At 37.1% G+C, this 10,656-nt stretch overlaps 1 protein-coding gene across 3 annotated transcripts in view; it reads left to right on the top strand.

The window, feature by feature from the left end:
* The first annotated feature begins 7,007 nt into the window (after window positions 1-7,007).
* Window positions 7,008-10,656, top strand: part of LOC112147333 — a 253,750-nt gene continuing 250,101 nt past the window's right edge. For all 3 annotated transcript variants that reach the window (XM_024273646.2, XM_036216472.1, XM_024273645.2), the window contains exon 1: window positions 7,008-7,438. The gene's annotated coding sequence lies outside the window, so the exon portion shown is untranslated. The remainder of the gene's footprint in view (window positions 7,439-10,656) is intronic.

Raw genomic sequence — 10,656 nt, 5'->3', positions numbered from 1 at the left:
GTTCTTGATTATCTTCTGTTTCTAGTTTTGCATTTTGTTTTTTTCTGACTACAATGAAATAAACCCAAATTATTAATATGTTTTTGAATGCAGATGACAGTCATGCCCCAACCATTGGAAACAGAATCAACCACAGCGATCTAAGGATGGATGATAATGATATTTTAAAAATCCTGATGAGTAGAAGGCAAAGGTTATAAACCTGGTGGAATCAGTTGATCATTTTTGGTTAATTTGTTATCTATTTGCATTTCTTCCCATTCATCTACACACCATCAGGAGCAATGGGGATTTCTGTGTCAGAGCCCAACACTTTGACATGTAGGTATAGGTACAGGAAACAAACCCTCTGGTCAGAGGTCCACCGCGCTGCACCAAAGATTTAGAGTTCCTCAACAAAAACATGTAATTAAAAATATGTATGCTCTTATCATAAACATGACAAGCAGATTAAGTTGTGAAATCAAGTTTCTTTAAAAGTAATTTATGTCTCCCTTCATTACAGATATCGTAATGACTATTAATATGTACGATGGGGTCAGTCAGACTTCCTTTCATGGCTGCAAAATAAGATACAAGGGAAGAACTGCTGTATGTTGACTATTTTTAGTCTATGTTTAAAAGTTTATTTATATCGAAGAAAAGCAAGACACTAGGGGTTAGGGTTAGAGATTGTGGAGACAAAAGAAATTTGATATCTAGTTATTTTATGAATAAGACAGTATGGTTGATAAGCAGGATAAAGATCAGGATCATGTTTGTTTCTATGGTTTCAGGTCAAATGTGTAGAAATACTTTTATTTTGAAATAAAATATTGTCCTAAGAAAAATGGTTGTAAAATAATTTAAAAATAAAAGGATTTTTTTTTTATTTAAAGCCACAATCTACTTAAAAATGCTTTAGATTTCTGTGATGAAAGATGTGCTCATTTGTTTTGTTCGAGGGGAATAATTCTATCCCTGTTCTGCAGGCTGGCCAACTGGGTTTGCCTGCCAAACACATGCATGTCAGAGCTCACTATCTGTGCCGCAGAAAATCCAGGCACCTCAGCCTCAGCCGGGGGAAGAAGAACAATGAAAAAAAACGAAAGGGATGCACTCAAAACTCGGAGAAGCGCACGCAAATGCATTTTTAATTCAATATTGTACTCGCTCGCCGGGTAGTTCAATATTAGAAGAGCAAATAAGGCACACGACTCCTTCGCAGTCGCTCCCTCCTCCTGAAACATGCAAAGACACGGTCCCTCTCCTGTGGATAAATCAGTCATTTGATGCTGTCGTCGAGCCGCTCTTGTTATACTGGATTCTATAACAGGGAATGAGCAGCCCCTCTCCATTACTTTTCTAATGGTCCCACATACATCTCCCCTTCTCCGTTCTTCAAAGAGCTTCTGGAGTCAATCTACAAGTACTGTAGAGTGAAGATATGGGACTTCATGCACATGTAATGACAGAGGAAGGTGGATCGGCTTAATGAAATGTAAGTGGATGCACGGACTGGGGTGTGTGTATGTGTGAATATGACACGGTATAATTTGTTCTGAAGTGATAAGAAAGAAGTAATGGCCTTTTGGAATAAGACTGTGACAGGGATACGGATAGTCCGAATAATGAATGTAACAATGCTATCATTAGCTTGGAATCTGATCTTGTTAAGGATGATGGTGGGAAAAAATGTAGGGTTGACCTAAAATGACACTAAAATAGAGCTTTTGGGGTTTCTTTTATGATGAATTGTGTGTCTTTTTTCTTGTTCTGTAAACAATCTAAGGATGTGTGTATTTTTCTATGTCCTGGATTCAAAACAAATGTGTGCGATCAATCAAGAAATAGCTGTGTACACCTTGCTGTGTTCGTGCAAACAAAAGCATGCTCCAATCAATTTTTTTTGTCAATAAAGAAGACAGGACAGAAAAAATAAATATGAATCTCATTTTTAAACTGAATCCAAACCAGATAATATTGTGATATTGCAACCCCAGTCTCACTTTCCACGCTCACCTTAGGACATCAACATATTAGCTACACAATTGGCTACTGATCCCCGAAATGTTACCACAGCAACACAAGCAGGGAGGCCGCTGATGACAAGCAAATCTAATCTGATCCGATTGGCGGTCTGTCCTAAATACCTGATTTGAGAACTAAATCTGATCTGAACAAAGCTTTAGAGGGAAAAATCCCACAAGCCAGCTTTAATGTTGCCATAATGCAACGACAACACGGCTTCAAAGGTCCCACAAGAACAGGAACAGGTCAGTGTTTTCTGAGCAGCCGACACTGATACACTCTGTAAGACACTGCAGCACAGGTTTATGAGGAAACGGCCACATCAAATGTGCAGGTACCATGTACCTGACAAATGCAGCTGCTTCACTCCTCCCTTTTATTTTAGGGAGTTTTCTCAGTGGACTTCCCATTTGGATTTTTAATCCTTTTTTTTTTTTAAATTTGTCAATTTCTATCAAATTAAACATGGCAAAGCCAAACTATGTAGAGGTTTGAAATATGCCTTCAGAAATCAATTTGTAAAATCATTTTGAGAACAAAATGTTTTGTGCTTTCAAAAAAATATTTTGAGTTTTGAAACGTTCTTGTCCATTCCTGTAAAAACATACGCGTTTCTTTCAAATGGATTTTAAAAACTAAAACTTAATTGCAATCACAATCAACTGTGTTTTCTGTACTACAGAGCGGCCCAGAGAATAAGATATACATCAATTTATGGTCAAATATAAGGCGCATTAAGCGAGACACAAGAGTCGGAGATAAGTCCGTACTCAGTTAGAATTTATTAACAGCTTCACGCTAACTCTAGAACTTGTTTGTAAAACACACTGCATGTTAGCCACGTTAGAAGCCTTAGCACGTTAGCATATTCACGATACCTCAAACTCCCAACCTTGTTTGTAACATGCAATAAAACAGACTGGCAAAGCTAAAACAAAATGTTACTGTGACTATGCTAGCTCCCAGCATTGTTTGGTACCTAAAAAAAGACTAATAAAGCTAAAGAAAATGTTAGGCTGCTATGACTAAACCAACCCCCTACCTTGTTTTTAACATGTAGATAACACACACAGACTACGTCAGAATTCCTTGTAGCGCTGTCTGAGGCTATGTCCAAATCCCCACCCCAATTGCTAACGACTATAAAACGATATTGTGCGGGACTATAGTGCCCTGGATTTTAAAAGAATTGCGGACACCATGCTCACTAATTTTCTTTCATTTTTTTTCCCCAAATATGACGTCAACAATTTCACGAAGTGAAAGTCTAATCAATATGTACATCTCACAACCCCTATTTGTGACTCCACTGTGTTCTGATGAGGAAAATGTGGATGGTTTACTAAAAGGATTACATTTCAATATGTTTTCTATTTGCAAAAATTGTTCAACCGTAATGCATTGTGGTCTGGAGAATATTCGCCGATCTAGTCAGCATAATTAATGCTAGTTTTTTGCAATGACTTCTGGGTAGTTTCTAGGGCATTCGGTTTTGGAATTGTAGATTCGGACAGCACTACAAAATGGCAAAGGCACTATAAAGTGAACTATGTAGTGAGTAGAGAAGGAATTTGGACAACCTGAATCTAAAACTCCTCAACAGAATGCCATAGCAATTTCCCAGAATTCTCTGCGAAAAAACAGTGAATCTATGGTCAAGATTGAGAAATATAGACCACAATGCATTGCTTTTGAACAATTGTTGTAAAAATAAATGTATTTAATTGTATTTTTTCAATAAATTATCCACGTTTTCAACATCAGAACACGGTGGGTTAATAAAGAGCTGTCGTAAAATGCTTGTAGTAATTAGGTTTTCACTTTGTGAAATTGGTGACGTCATATTCACGGTTTAAAAAAGAGAGAAAAAAAGTGGTGAGCATGGAGTCAAAATTCCTTTTAAAATCCAGGGCACTAGATTATCTCGCACTATATAGTTTTTTATTAGTTAGGGGTTAGGAAGGGAATTCTGTTCAGTTACACGTTAGGTGAGTTTGCATTTTCACAAAGCATCAAAACCTTGTTTGCAACTCGTGAAAAGAAAAACAGACGACATTTTGGTGCCTCTCAAAATCGCTTCCACATCAGTCCAGAAAATATCCATTTTCACATCACGCATCCAGAAAATGTCCATATACTGTAAATATAAGGTGTTCCGGTGTACGAGGGGTACTGTGTTTAATGCTTGTTTATTCATTCTTGGTTTGCTTTTAAGTAATGTAAAATAATGTTTATTTGAAATTCCAAAAACTTTTAGGGTAATCATCCTTTTGGACATAAATAGGTGTTTATTTATTTTGGAACATAATTTCCCCTTTATAAGATCAATAAAATTTTTTTTTTTTTTTTTAATCCCATTGTATTCTAACATCATCCAAACGAGACATAAGAAGCAGAAAAGCATTCTAGTATTGAGGAAAGGACGTTATCACAAACATAAAATGAAAAAGCATTTATTTGCGTCATCAAATATTTATTTTTTTTAAAAAGCTGGAAAGATGGACTAGGATTGTTCAGTGTTTACAGGCGATCTCATCCATGTGCTAAGAGCAGAGAACAATATATTGCCTCAGGCCAAACGAAGGGCAAGGTCAAACATTCACTAATGCTTATAAAACAGTTTTTAAGCTTCTTAGATAACTGCAGGGCCAAAAGGCTTGAAAAGCATTATCGAGTCTCCTAAAGATTTTGTGTGTTTATTCAACTAAAATAAAATTATTTGTCAATAATTTTAAGTTTCTTTAAAAAGGATAATTAATATTTTTTTTATTTTAAGATATTTAAGTCTGAGGTGTTCCTTCCAGTCTCGAGCAAAACCAGAGAACATTCCAAGGATGTCAGGGGTGAGATTATTGCCTTCAGTAGGCAGTCAATGAATCACTTCAGAAATAGAAAAAACAAAATGTTTGTGTCTTAAGCTATTTACAAAGGGCGTAATGATTTGTTTTAACAACAATCTGATTCAGATTATAATTAATGGTTGCAGATCCAGTTGATAGTCGATATTAGTTTGTATTGAAATATCCGATTCCCTGACCTAAATGGATTCAAGAAATCTTTAGCCAAGAATTCACATTTTCCAGATTCCTTTGTATTTCTTGCAAGATAATCAAGTATAAATTAAACAAATGTACAAACAAACAAGTAAAAATAATTAATGATAAAATCCATTCAAATTAGAAACAAAAAAAAAGTTAAACTCACTAGTGTTTTAGCACACAAAAATAATACAAACTGAACATTTTTAGAACACTATACCCCCCTCTATGGTCACATGTCTTTGGAAAATTCTGTTTTTCCACACGTTGGAGTGAAATGATGGTTTGATCCTTTTTTGGTGTCATCAGGTGTGTGTTCTTCACTATGACAACACAATGTCTACAGTGTCTTAATCCAAATGTTATTTTACAAGATCTATTATCAATTTATCTAATTTTAAAACGTTTACATGCTATAAGTCAACTCAATTTGTCTAACAATTTGCCTCAGACAGATCAATCTGGAAATAATAATTGATTCATCAATTAATTTATTTTTCACACCCCTACTATGAACACACTGGGTATGTGATGCGTGTTCGAGAAAGTGCTGAATATGGGTTTATTAACTTGCTTTTAGCGTACGGTGTTCATACTGGACTTTCGCTACCCCCTGCAAGCAAATGAACTCACAATTGGAAAAGGTTTGTTGTGCAAATCTTGCTCCAGGCTTTTTCTGTCACAACTCTATTCCGGTAAATGCAGAACTTTGTATCATTTAATTTCAACTGGGCATAAACCCATAATTATTAAATTCTCCTTCATGAACAAACATGTCTAAATTGGCCAAAAACTGCTGCCATAATGATAAAACGTTAGCTATCTCCAAAATTAGCACAAAAAAGAGAAAAAAAATGGAAAGATTGAAATTAGAAAAAAAAAACAGCTAGCACGATAGCCTACTAAAACGTCAGCTTAACTCCAAATTTATCTAAAAAAAAAAAACGTAAAATTTCCTAAATTAGCCAAAAATAGCTGGCATGTTGTTAAAATAAAAGCTAAATACTAAATTAACTAATTAGTTGTAGAACACTTTAAAGTTTGAATGGTGTCTCTAGCTGAAAGTATGCAGAAGTTCACAAGTTTCAAAGTGCACAAAGTTTTTGGAGGATTTAAGCAGTTTCTTATTAATTTCCCATGGAGCACATTTCATAAACTATAAAGTTATAAAAGAGCAAAAGTACAAGCAGCAATGTCCTGAACGAGTTGAATGTTTTGATGCCAAGATTGCTGAAATAACTGAAAGTTTGATTGAGTTTGTGCCAAAAAATGTACAGAGAGGAGAATCAAGCACTATAGTGTGAATGCTGTAATGCATTCACTGTAATTTGCGAGAAATTGATTTATTTATGTCTTGTTTGATTTTATATCTTAAAATAATCTTGTGGTTTTCAAACAATACTGCAGGTACTTGACAAATTTTCAATACATTTCTATTTTTTACATCCCTAACCGATACTGCTGTTATTCCCTCTGCCGGATCAATTATTAGTATCTAATATCCTTTAAATCCCTATTACCGGTAATAAACAATCACTTAACCAACTGAGCTATCCAGCCGTTTAAAGTCAAACTTGTTGGTGTCAACACTATTTAGTTTGGAGGATTGCAGCCGATCCCAAGAAAACTATCAATGAATTTTATGTTTTGTTGTTTTTTTTATAGGGATGAGTTGATGCAGCTTCACTTCATAAAAAGGGTGTTAGATGGGACCATAACCTGCCAAATCTCAGGTGAGAATCTCCTTCACTTTACCAGGATATTGAAAAACTGACAGAGATGAGTATTTCAAAGGAACAGTGTTTCCAAACGCAGGACTAGAGGGGACATGGACGTGACCTCAGAAGGAGGTCAGAAGTCTTGTCTAGTAAGTTACCTGTCCTCAAGCAGAAAATGTCCCAGACATTTCTAAATATATTTCATTGTTTACATAATCTATCAGCCAATATCAGCTGAGATCAAACTCATTTTTTTGATAATGTCATTATTGAAACACGTGTTTTTGAACCTCCAGCTTGCTTGTGGCACATATGGTGACGCGGTGTTCCTGATGGTCTTTGATGATGATCACGTTGGTCACGGTGGCTGTGATTATGAGTGACGGACACACTGGAGAGCACCCAGCCCTTAATCACTTCCGAGATGGAGCGGTGATGGAGAGCTCACACACACACAAAAAAGCGGGGAAATTAGAGTTGGGGTGGGCGTTTGAGGGGGAGAGATTTTGAGGAGTCACGGTAATCTTGAGGAGAGGAGAGAGTGAGAGGAGAGGAGAGACAGGGAGGCAGCTCATAACAGCGTTGGTCCTCCTTGGACTCAGTTTTGAGACGGGCAGCATCAGCGACCGAGCGCAAACTTGAAGCGACCACATCCAGATCCAACACTTGCAGGTAATTTCTACAATCGCGCGTCTTTCTTACTTGTTTTACATTGTAAATCTTCAGGTTTTCTTTCTTTCTTTTAAATATTTGAGTGAGGTTTGATTGGTTTCCATCGCTGCTTAAGAGGGGATCACGCTGTTTATTCTTGATGTAAATGAACGAAAGTATAACCCTCCATAAATGAGTGCGTAAAATCCATCCATATTTATCATTTACGCAACAATCGTGGAGTATTCGTTCTGTTTGGGCGCAAAAATCAGATTTTTAGTAGGAGTCCTGCACGGGGAGAAACCTATCCGCTGGCGCGCACGAACCGCGCGCCTTCCTTCCTTCCTTCCTTCAACATCATGTGAGGGAATTTACCCTCCATCATAACTATTGGGTAGCCGACACAGATTTATTTCCCTATCGATCCACTCTTCGTTTGTTGTTCGCCTCCTGCCACAAGGTGAGAGTATTTCACTTTTGTGGGCGCTCACGCACCGGGCGCAGCGGATGGATGGATGGATTTTTTTCCCCTGTACTTATTCCCAGCAGACGCGCGCGCTGCTGCAGCGCAGCAGACTGGCACATAACGGAGCGCTGTGACACCCTGGGGCAAAACATTTTTACCTCCGCGCAGCCCGTATGTGGAAAATGTGTCTGCGCTCCGGCGCGTCCCTAATGAGCTCGGTCGGCTTCAAAAACCCGGGCTTAATTGCGCGCATTCATTACGCGACCCTGTAATAAGTATTTGGCTTCATTACCAGGGTGATGCGCTTTCTTTTTATGTGTGTGTGCGTGTGCAGAAGCTGCTCAGCACAAATGTGTATCAATATGTGTGTGTGTGGATTCCTAACGTCCTTCTGAGGAGTACATTTGCTTAGATTTATGACCTGTCTACTCGGGTTATATCGATTATTACAGCCTGCTGTGTACTACATTTTTGTAAGAGCAAGACAAGTAGGGATGATGTGTCTATATATATATTAATATATATATTTATATGCTATTCTTGATGTTGTTAGTAGGATTTCATTTAGTCATCTGAGGTCAAATCTCAACCATGTCCACATTCTTGAACACACACTTTTTACAGCTCTGGTCACTGGTATAGGTGCCATAAAACTCTCATGAGTTAAATATCACTGAACAACTGCACCATAAAGCCAGACGATTTTGTGTATTTAATCATTCTTCCCTCCTCTCCTGTAGTAGCTGTCAAAGTTCTTTTATGGGCAGAAACAACCCTATTTCCTCTTGTTATATTGCTTGGTTTGATCTGTGACTTTGTTGGCATCCTTAGAAGGAGGGGAGGTGGAGTTGGGGTGGGGGCTGACTTTATGGGGTAGGAGGGGCTGTGGGATGGAGATGAGGAAAACAGGAGGAGGAAAATCGCTTGGAAATGGAAGGAAAATGATGAAAAAGGGTTACTGGAGAAGTATGGGGTGCCATATACCTCCAAGTGCATAGAAAAACATACTACTATCATATCAGTTTATCTATCCACATGATCCATTGGCTATGTCGTGTGCATTTTGTGTTGAGTTTTCTTCCTGACACTAACCAGGCTTGGGACAGGCACAAGCAGGACACGGGTTTGTGCCCTATTGATTTATCTTTTTTCTTATTTTATGTCTGTCTTTCCTTACATTTTTTGTGATTCTCCTTGTCCTTTATGTTTGTTTTTCGGCACATAACTCAGTCACAATTCCAGCGACTTCAGTAATCCTGGTATCTAAACAATCAGCTCATTCAGGACATTACTGCTTTCATTTTTTGTATTCATTAACTTTATAGTTTTTGAAATATTGAGCAAAACATGCTGGAAATGAATGAGAAAGTCTTCAAATTTCAAAATTATAAGTAGATTACCAACAAGCATTTAAATATATTCATGGGCTATGTTTTCATCTTTTATAGTAATAAAAAAAAAATTAAAGTTTAGCTGATATTTTACAAACATCCTAACGTTTTTGGCTAATTTGTTATCTACTGGGGGGTTTTAGGCTAATCTAGAGTTCAGCTTATATTTTAGCTACAGGCTAACGGTTTTACTAATTTAGTTTACTGAGAAAATTTTGGGTTTAGCTAATATTTTAGCATCACACTAAATATTTTTGCAAAATTTAAGGAATTTGACTTAAAAAAGTCAGAAATTTAGGTCAACTTCGGTTCTCTTTCGTAGTTCTTTAATTACATTTCACGTCATTTAGCAAATTTAAGATTTTGCATTTTCAGCAAAAAGCTTCATCATCTTCAACAAACACTTTCAGCAAAAAACATTCACACTAGCATGTACTTGTTCATTTCATGAAGAGTTACATTAACATAATCAATACACAAACATACAGTAAGTACACACATCCCCATGACAGAAAGGAGCAGTGGGAAGAATACATTTTTTATTCTTCAGATATTTAAGAGGGTAAAAAGAAAGAATTTCATCCTTTTTTTTTATTTCTGTAGTTAGTAGCAGTTTTTCGCGGGATATCACTCTTGGTTGGGCAGTTATGGCATCTGCCCATCCCTATATCCAGCCTTGCACAGAAGAGACTTTCAAACTTTTCCCTTGTGGACTTTGTTTACTCTGAAATACTGACATGATGTAAAATCAGTTGGCAGGTGATAGATATATATATAAAAAAATACCATCTCTGTCTCGTATTCCTCCTTTCCAGAGGCCTGTCAAAACCATTTTTACTAGGGTGGCAAGGTTGGAGCATAGAGCTCAAATTTGAAGGTCATACTTTAAAAAACCTTGATGAAAAAGATCGTAGGTCTAGAACAGTAAGCCACAAGCTTCCTTCTGTGCTCCATCTTGATGCATCCACTTGTAGACAAATAGATCCACGTTCGTCTTTGTTTTTTCTCGAGCTTTAAGACTGGATAGCTCAGATATTGCTCTCCATTTTTTTTGCACCGGACAGTGATGATGGGAAATGGAGGCAGAGCTACTTCCCTCCAACAGTCCCACCCACAAGACAACGTTCGTTTTTTTCTTTATTTTTTGGCTAAAAACTGCATAATCATAACACTGGGAACACTCCTACAATAGATCAAAAGATGATCAGAGTGGATAAAGATCACACATGCTTTACATCTACTAATATAATCACTCATGCATGAAAAAAGTTACTCCAAAGTCTTCAGCATAAATAGCAACAATTGCTGTGTGTACATGCAACTGATGTCTTGTTGTCTGCTTGACTAATATCCTCAAAAATACTGACAGGTGTGTGTATTTT

Source organism: Oryzias melastigma, linkage group LG17 (assembly GCF_002922805.2).
Source record: "Oryzias melastigma strain HK-1 linkage group LG17, ASM292280v2, whole genome shotgun sequence".
NCBI lineage: Eukaryota > Metazoa > Chordata > Actinopteri > Beloniformes > Adrianichthyidae > Oryzias > Oryzias melastigma.
Note: the sequence above shows the minus strand (reverse complement) of the source record. Positions and strands in the feature narration are given on the sequence as shown.